Consider the following 9,180-nt stretch of genomic DNA (forward strand, 5'->3'; position numbering starts at 1 on the left):
ACAAAGTTAAGAACAACTTGACTTTAGGAATGATAGAAGATTGTCTCTTGAATATATAAACCAGAATGAAAACACATCATAAATAAGAGGAAATTCAAATTCAATGTAAATTATCAAACTAGAATGTGAAAGCCTAACATGGGTGTTGTCCAAGAGTGACTACCATCAATGGCTCTTCCAAGCTCTCAAAAACGCAAAAAGGAGATGAAAAAACAAAAATGAGGGTTCTGCCACTAAAACCCTAAACCCCTAATGTGGTCACAATACCACAAATGCAATAATTTACTAAAAAGCCATTATGGGCTGAAAATGTTAGCATAAATACTAAAGTGATGTGGAAATGACATAGACAAATGTCACAATGAAGTGGAAACTCTCTCTTCATCTTATAATTAATGTCCAAGCTCCAAAATTGCTTCACAAAAATACCAACAAAATAATTAGAAACAAAAATTAGACCAATTAATGCCAAATTAATCAAAATTCGGAATCATGGCTCAATGAAGCCCAATTGATAAAAATACACTAGCAAAAGACAATTAAGCACTACACAACCATCAAAATTGGCACAAAAAGGCAACGGAATAAGGGAAAATAATGGCTTGTATATATTCAAGAGATAGTCTTCTATCATACTCTCCTTCCTAAAGTGAAGTTGTCCTCAGCTTCATGTCCCCTGAAGATTTCTTTTTCCTTAGGTTTGGTGCTACTAGAAGTAACTTTCTCCTTAATTTTTTTTTACCTTGAGTTGGACTTGATAATTCATTCATCATTAATTCTCCCATAATTACGTCTAACCAAGGTCAGTCTTTTAAGCCATCTGCTTAAGAAACTTAGTAATGAACACCTTTGACTAGCACAAGTATCAACCTCTCCAGGTTACAACGAGTCACTTTTGTCTAGGTTCACGAGTTTATCTACTATAGGAAACATGAGTACAAACGTCTCCAAGTTACAACAAGTTTAACCTCTCCAGGTATTTTGCCTCAAGCTCCTACTGAGATAGAGAACTTACTATTATAATCAAAATGTTCTTTCACATAGGAAAGTTACAATCACGCTCACAAGGTATATTTTATTATGTTATGGATTTACAATGGTTTACACACAATCCAATATCACTATCTAACAATTGGATATGACAATATAAACTTAAAGAGTATTTTACTTCTCTTTTCTCTTCAAGAATAAATATAACACTTTAATTCTTTTTCCTTTTTCTTCTCTCTTCTTTGTTCTTCATCCAGGTCATGGTATTTATAGTTGGGTTATGCCATTTGACCGTTGATGCATATTCAATTCAACATATTTTGTGTATCTTCACATATCTTTTCTTTTCTCCATTGGGAAGTTCTTGATATATTAATCAGAGTATATTTCTTTGTATGAATTATCACTCGTGTCCTTTTCAACCATTCAACAATTTAAATTTAAAATTTTTAGCATAACATTGAGTCTTCAATCTTCTAGAGATTCTCTTATAGTCTTTCATCTATAGAGTATTTCTCTTTCTCGTGATTGGTTGATAAATATATGAAAATATTCACATTCTTCAATGAGAGAATTGTATCCTTCTTTATCTTAATCAATCATATTCAATATTCTTTAGATTAAATCTTCAATAAGAATTTATTATAATAATGTTGTGTCTTGTTGCACAATTCTCTTTTTTAACTTCATCATCAATTTCAACGTTCAGATTTCCTTAATCAATTCAACATTGATCTCTATATCACTTTGTGATTTGATCATTCTTTTGTGCATCGTTTAAAGTTAATTCAAATAATGCTTATCATCATTTAACTCGTTTAGTCACTCTTTCTTTGGTTTCTTCAAAGGAAAGCACTCTTTTAATGGGTGTATTCAATATTTAGCTCATTGAGTTGACTTTGACTTGTCTAATAGCTTTTCTTTCTATTGTTTGACACATAGACTTGTCTAATGCCTTTGTGTTCTTACGTTGACTCATTTAACGAATTGCTTTGACTCTTATAATACTTTTATAAGTCTAATTCCATGTGTCATCATGTTGGATTGTCCGGTCAATGATTTTGTCATTTGAGTGTAACTGAGTCTGCATAACTTCAATGTGAGTGTGTAATGTTGAATGCGTCTAATAACTTATGACTTTTTTATCTTTGCACATCTGCCTTGAACTTCTCTAATCTTCATTGTCACTATGTTTGCTTCAAACTTCAAGCTTCACATTTCTCTACGCCACTTGTACTTTTGTCATACTTTTACTTTCCCTCATTGAAAAGACATTAGCCCAACAAATATATATATTCACAATAAAGAAGATGGTTGCCTAATTATTATTTATGAGCCTCTAACAAGGTGTTTGATGTAACATCCCGATCGGATACTACGAATTTAAATAAATAAAAAATATAATAGATAATAATTAAACATTAATTATTCTACCTTTTCTGAAAAATGAGGGAAAATACAAACTTCTACTAAAATCTCCATTAATTCAAAAACCATAATACATAAATATCGACTACAAGTTCCAAGTCAAATAAAAATAAATGTTTACAAAATGTCCAAAATCCATAAATAATAAAAATTATGTAAAAGCTTTTCCCACGCTAGCCTCGCTACGGCTCTATGCCTCACCAGAACCACCTACAACATCATATGCTCCCGTGTAACGCATTACACGATCATCACCAAACACAAGCAGATAGGGTGAGCTAACATTATAAAATTCATATATATATATATATATATATATATATATATATATATATATATATATATATATATATATATATATATTTAAGATATAAGCACACACACATTAAAGGAACTTTATCCTTTGATTTCATACCGCATGGCCACCACTATGTTTATCCATGTTCTACCTCTTTAGATGAATACCTCAAGATACTCTTGCTGCCACACCTACAAGCCACAACTTGTAGAACACGTGTAGGAAAACTGTTATGGACCACACTCTGTAACGCCAGATGGAGTTCCCAATATAAAGCATAGTTCGTAATGTCCCAAGACTACCAAACTCGTCAACTAATTACCAAGGAGGGCAATCTTTCTAGACCCATCTGTGTGAGCCACAACTCGCACACTTACACCGACAACACTCGCCAATCCAAGCCACAACTCAGGGATTTCTCGTGTTCATCCGCCATCCCGAGCCACAACTCAAGAGATGTTATTCTGAGCCACAACTCGAGGAATGTCACGTGTTTACCCTCTATCCTGAGCCACAACTCAAGGGATATCGTTCCGAGCCACAACTCAAGGAACATCCCAGCAAGTAGACCTTTAAGGTATCATCCAAAGCCTTGTAGACCACGCACCTCCAAAGCATTCAAATTTTTTTCTCTGCATTATCGCCTGGCGCTGCCTCAGAACCGCTTGGCGAAATTTCGTTCCAGACCGCTTGGCGGAACTCCTATGTCGCTAGGCGCTTCGTGCCTCTAATGCCACTAACTTTACAACTATCGTGTGGCAGACTACCCTCATTGCCAGGTGCCACGCGTCACAACAATCCCCTGGAATAGTAGCTATTGCTTAGCGGTCTAAACCCCACCGCCAGGCACTACACCAGTACAACGAATTGTACTGGTTTAGACACATTCGAGTAGATTTTAATCCTTCTCAATGCCTTCACAACACATCGCATAATTACCAATCACATAAGTTCTATTCAATAGTCCTAAAACTCGCTTCTCTTATGCCTTTCTATCATACTCATCCGCATTGATAGATTCACCCTCTTGACTACACCAATCCCTTAAAATCAATTAAGGACAACCATATTACTAAACTATAGTCCAGAGTCACAACATACCTGAAACTCATCATTGTGTCCAACTATTACATCAATCTCCACTAAATTACAAGTAACATACCAATTATACCTTATCTTAGAATTATAACACATATTCACCTTAGGCAACTCCACTTCATAGCCCAACTCCTAAATTAGATTATGCCTCATCATTCAACAAGATTTTGGTTTACATTGACATCTACTACGCTATCATTATATTAAAATCTTTTATCAAAACTCAACATTTAGAATTCTCTCTAATCTCACTCCATGTATTACTTACTCTTTCTAATAGCATAGCCAACATATTCCGACTCTACTTTTTCATACCCCAAACTGACCCCACACAGAATTCCCAACTTGCTGCAAGTCCAACTGCTCAGTGCCACTGGTATGGTCTAGCGTCATGTGGCATCGTGATTGCATACACATCCTGCACCTAAGAACCCTAAGATCACCATAATCCTCATTTCACCCATTCATCAAACCATAATACAATCCACTACACCCAAGTATCAAATTAACAAAAAATGAACCACTTTCAGTCTAATTCACGCTGCAAATGATTCCTAAACCCAAAAAAAAACCCAATTACTCAAACCCTAATAAAAGTAAATGCCATAATCATCCAATTTCCTTGTATCATCTCATAATTTCAGAATTAGTCCCTTCCCTTTAGTTAAATCATGATTAAAACACTTTTTCCATCGATAAAAAATAGACCAGAACATAGAAAACTCAAAATCGAGTCAAATTTGGTTCGCATCGCTTGGCGGGTGTTAATAACCACAAGGTGGATCATCCAGAAACCCAGAAAGCTGGGTGGAACAACATGTATCGCCTGGCGGCCAGCTCATGCCGCTAGGTAGTTCCTCACACGAACCCAAAAAATTTCCAAAAACTACGAAATTAAACAGAATCAAACAAGGCTCAATCATCTAGTTATACATACATCATGCAAAATCAATATTACGAATTAAAATCACGGAGTCCAGCTCCCCTAACCTGGAATTCCTTGCTACACTTGATAGTTTTAAGTCTCCCCTTGATCAACAATGACCACTTTAGTTTTTCCTCAATTTACCTCTCCTTCTCACTCAATCAACACGGTAGATGCTCTGTAGATCCTCTCCTCACACCCCTCATAGAAGCCAGTAAAAAAAAACTCTCTCTCTTTCCCTCAATTGCCTCTTGAATCATAACTTAATTGTGGTTAATGCTAGAAGATGAATTTCAATCATTAATGGGTGTAATTGCATTTCAAAAGCCATTACTACGTGAGTTTGCTGCATAAGTTTTCTTTATTAGTGCAAGGTGACTCTAGAAAGGGGATGAATAGAGCATGTAGACATTTCAAAGACTTTATGCAAATATATAATAATGAAATTAAAGTTTAAGGAATGGAAAGCATATACAATTTTCTTCTTTGATATAAATTTATGCATTTTTTATTTATATTATCATTGTAGCTTTGAATATAATCTTCAAAATATTCTTCATCTATTTTGTAATCTTCACAATATTTTCTTGTTTGTAATATATGACATAGGATATTTCCCAATATGTACAATCTTCAATTCTTATATATAATATTCACTTAACATAGATGATATTGAGATAATCATCATCTTCATCTTCTTCAATCATTTTTCAATCATATTTCTTCTAATTCATGATTTGCATAATAAGGAATTTGATATTTGATTTGTTGACTTAATATTCCTTTTCAACATTCAAATTTGTTTTGCTAAATAATGTATCATGCTCAATCTTTGTTTCATCTGATGAATCATTTAATTTTCTTTGTACAATTTTGAGTTTTGTCATTTAGTCAACTTGTATCTAACTTCTCAACTTACTATACTCATGTCTTATTTGATTTAACTTTAAACATGTTTGGTCTTACTAAACTTTTACTCGTCTGGTCAATGTGACTCGTAAGTCACTTGGTTTGACTTCCACATAATCTGGCATTATCTTAACTCTCCTGGTCAACAAATTTAACTAATTTTGTCAACTTTTTTAGCTTAGCTCGTGTAGTATTCACTTTCACACTTATTTCATCTACTGCTTCAACTCTTGAACACACATTAGATAACATATATTGTTAACATTGAACACTAGAAAACCCCATTAGACAAACCTGACAATATCTGGGTTTTGATCATAATAAAATCTATAATGAAAGAAGGAAGAAAATTTAGTAGAACAATGTTCTAGAATGGCTAAGAATAATTAAGATTAATATCCAATTAAGCATTGGACATAGAAAAATAACTAGGTCAAAGACCCTGTTAGACACTTATAAATAATCGCTAGGCAACCATGTTCTTTACTATGAATATGTATTTGTAGGGCTAATGTTTGTTCAACGAGTGAAAATAAAAGTACAGGAAAAGCATAAGTGGCATAGAAAAATATAAAGTTTGAGGTTTGAAGGAAACACAATGAAAGTGAACCTTAGACAAACTCAAGACAAAAGTGCATAGTTAGAAGTTTCACAAGTTGTCAGATGACTAAATTATGAGACATATTGCACGAAATAGAAATACCAAATCACAAGGTGATACAATGAGTGTAAATTGATCAAAGGTGATACAATGCATCAATGATGAAATGGCAAAACACAATTATAAATACCATGATGTAGATGATAAAGAAGAAGAATGTGAGAGAAAGTATCAAAGTGGTTAAGCACCATCAAATAAGTTCTTGAAGAGAAAGAAAAAAAGAGAATAATCTTTGAGCTTATACTATCATATCCAACTGTTAGAGAGTGATATTAGGTTGTGAGTAAACCATTTTAAATCCTTTACTAAATGAAGTTATACCATATGAGTGTGATTGTAACTCTCCCATGTGAGAGATTGTTTTCATTATAATTTTGAGTTCTTGATCTCAAAAGGAGATTGAGACATGATACCTTGAGAGGTTAAAGTCGTAACGTGGAGAGGTTTATACTCGTGTTTGCTAAAGAGGGTTAAACTCGTGATACTCTGAGAGGTTGATACTCGTTGTAACATGGAAAGGTTACTAGTCATACTAGTCAAAGGTGCTTATTTGTGAATTTCATAAGATGATGGCTTAAGAGATAGAACGTAGCCTATAGTGAAGGTGAATCAATATAAATCTTTGTGTGCATTATTCTTTAACTTACTCTCTATATTATATTCATTTGCAATAATATGTCTACATAAAACAATTTAAAAATGTCTACAGGCTCTATTCATCTCCCTTCTAGAGAGACATTGCACCAACAAATATGTAATCACAATTTATGATTTGTGTGTCTAGATATGGTATTACCATTGCATAGTTTAGTGATAACACAATCTAGTCTAATCATCTAGCTTTTGCAAGAGTGTATCCTATTTATTTCTTTTGCTGAACTAGGACTTAAGTACTTGAATCATTCTAACTTTCATTTCATTCCATATTTTGTTATCATCAAAATCTACCTTACAAATATTGGAGTCTAATGTGGTTTGTCACGTCTGGTTCTAACGTTATGTAGTAGATATTTCTTTAACATTGATGATAATGTTGTCGTTAAAGCGTTCAAATTAATACTACTTATAACAACTTTAGTATTATTAAGAAATTATTCGATAAGATTACCATGGATAAGAGAACCCAAAACTCGTCTTCCATTGAACATGGAGTTAATTTCAATCACATTAGTTGTTATAAAATCTATAAAAAAGGGTTAGTCAAATATAATAAAAATAATAGAAAACATAAAGATAAATAAAACATATAAAAGATTAAATAACAAAGTTGTAATTGAAAGAAATAAAATTTAAAAAAGATAGAATAATAAAGTAATAGGTTGATTCTACTACTTTCCCAAAATAGGTTGATTCTCAATTAATTTGTGGGCCACACACTATTAACCAAAGTAACTTAATTAAAAGCAACAACTTTTTATATTAATCATAGCAAATTTAATAAAAGTAACTTCTTAATTAAATATTCTTAAGCCGAATCATGTTTATTTTACCTTTTATACCAAGTAAAAAGTTAATTAATCAAAGTAACTTCTGAATTAATTCCAATTAAAGTTTTCATCTTCTCAATTATTGACAAAAATTCATTTAATCATATAAAAGTTTCTAACTTAAATCAAAAGTAACTTCTCAATTAAAATTAAAGACTCGTGGACTCATATGATTGATAATTTAATCTCCACCAATTATTTTCTAAATAAATTCAATATCTTTGAGATATATTTGGTTGTTATGAAGGTTTAAAAATAGTTAAGAAGATCTTGCTAAATTTCAAATGATTTGACAATTATTATCTTTTGATATTTTCTGATATAATTAAATAATATAATTATTTAAAAATATCGAAGCAATATCTAAAGACATATTTACTCCAAATTACCTTTTGTTATAAAGATTATTGAATTATTAATGGCTTTTTAGTGGATAAAGATAGGGAAAATCGCATAGGCAATTTTTGTTGCATATTCCCCATTCCTAGCTTAGCCAAATTGGTTCTTCAGGAATCACCACTTTTTTCCCTTTTTCATGTTTTTCTTGCCTTCTTCATGCAATGTTTGGCTTTGCTTTTTGTGTTTTTTATTATTTGATAATCTTGACTTTATCTTTAAGGTGTCATGAAACTTTAGTCAATTTATTTCCACACCTTAATGAGTTCAACATAGCTCCAGTTGCACTTTGCACTAGCACAACTCAAAAAATCCAAAGAACATTTATGCAACTAAAAATCTATTTTTAACATGTTTTTGTAGTGCAATGAAGTGCTTTGGCATCAATTTTGTTTGCTATTATACTTCGGTTCTACAATCAAAGCATATCGAGGTGAAATAAAAAAGAGAGAGCTTATGCTTCGGTTCTTAACTGAAGTATATACTTTAGGAATAGGCTTCGGTTAGTAAGACAACTGAAGTATAAAACGAATACAAAAAAAAAAGCAATTAGTTTCGGTCAAATGCATGCAAGAACGAGAGCAATAATGAAAGTAAAAGTGAGAGCAAAAACGAGAGAGACCAAGAACAACCGCTTAAACACAAATGAACAAGTAAGACAATAAGAATTTTGTGGTGCCCCAAACACAACAGATGAAGAGCAACACAAACTTGAAATGTTGATTTGCTTACATGTGAAAATATGAAAGTGTCCACCAAAATGCAATGACGACACCAAAGCGAGCAGCAAAACAATATTAGGAGTAGGAAGAGAAAAACAAGAACAAAAGAAAGAGATAATGAAGATAAACGTTAATGAAGAAAAAAATAAAACTCAATGAAAGGTATAATGAAGGAAAACATGAAATAATAGCTATGTAGGAGAAGAATGAAATGACGCTATGCATCATTACCTTTCACGGGTTATTAAAATTCACAAATTTATCCT

The sequence above is a fragment of the Vigna unguiculata genome, chromosome 1, assembly GCF_037176805.1.
Source record: "Vigna unguiculata cultivar grain cowpea cultivar isolate G323 ecotype 2 chromosome 1, ASM3717680v1, whole genome shotgun sequence".
NCBI classification, from domain to species: Eukaryota; Viridiplantae; Streptophyta; class Magnoliopsida; order Fabales; family Fabaceae; genus Vigna; species Vigna unguiculata.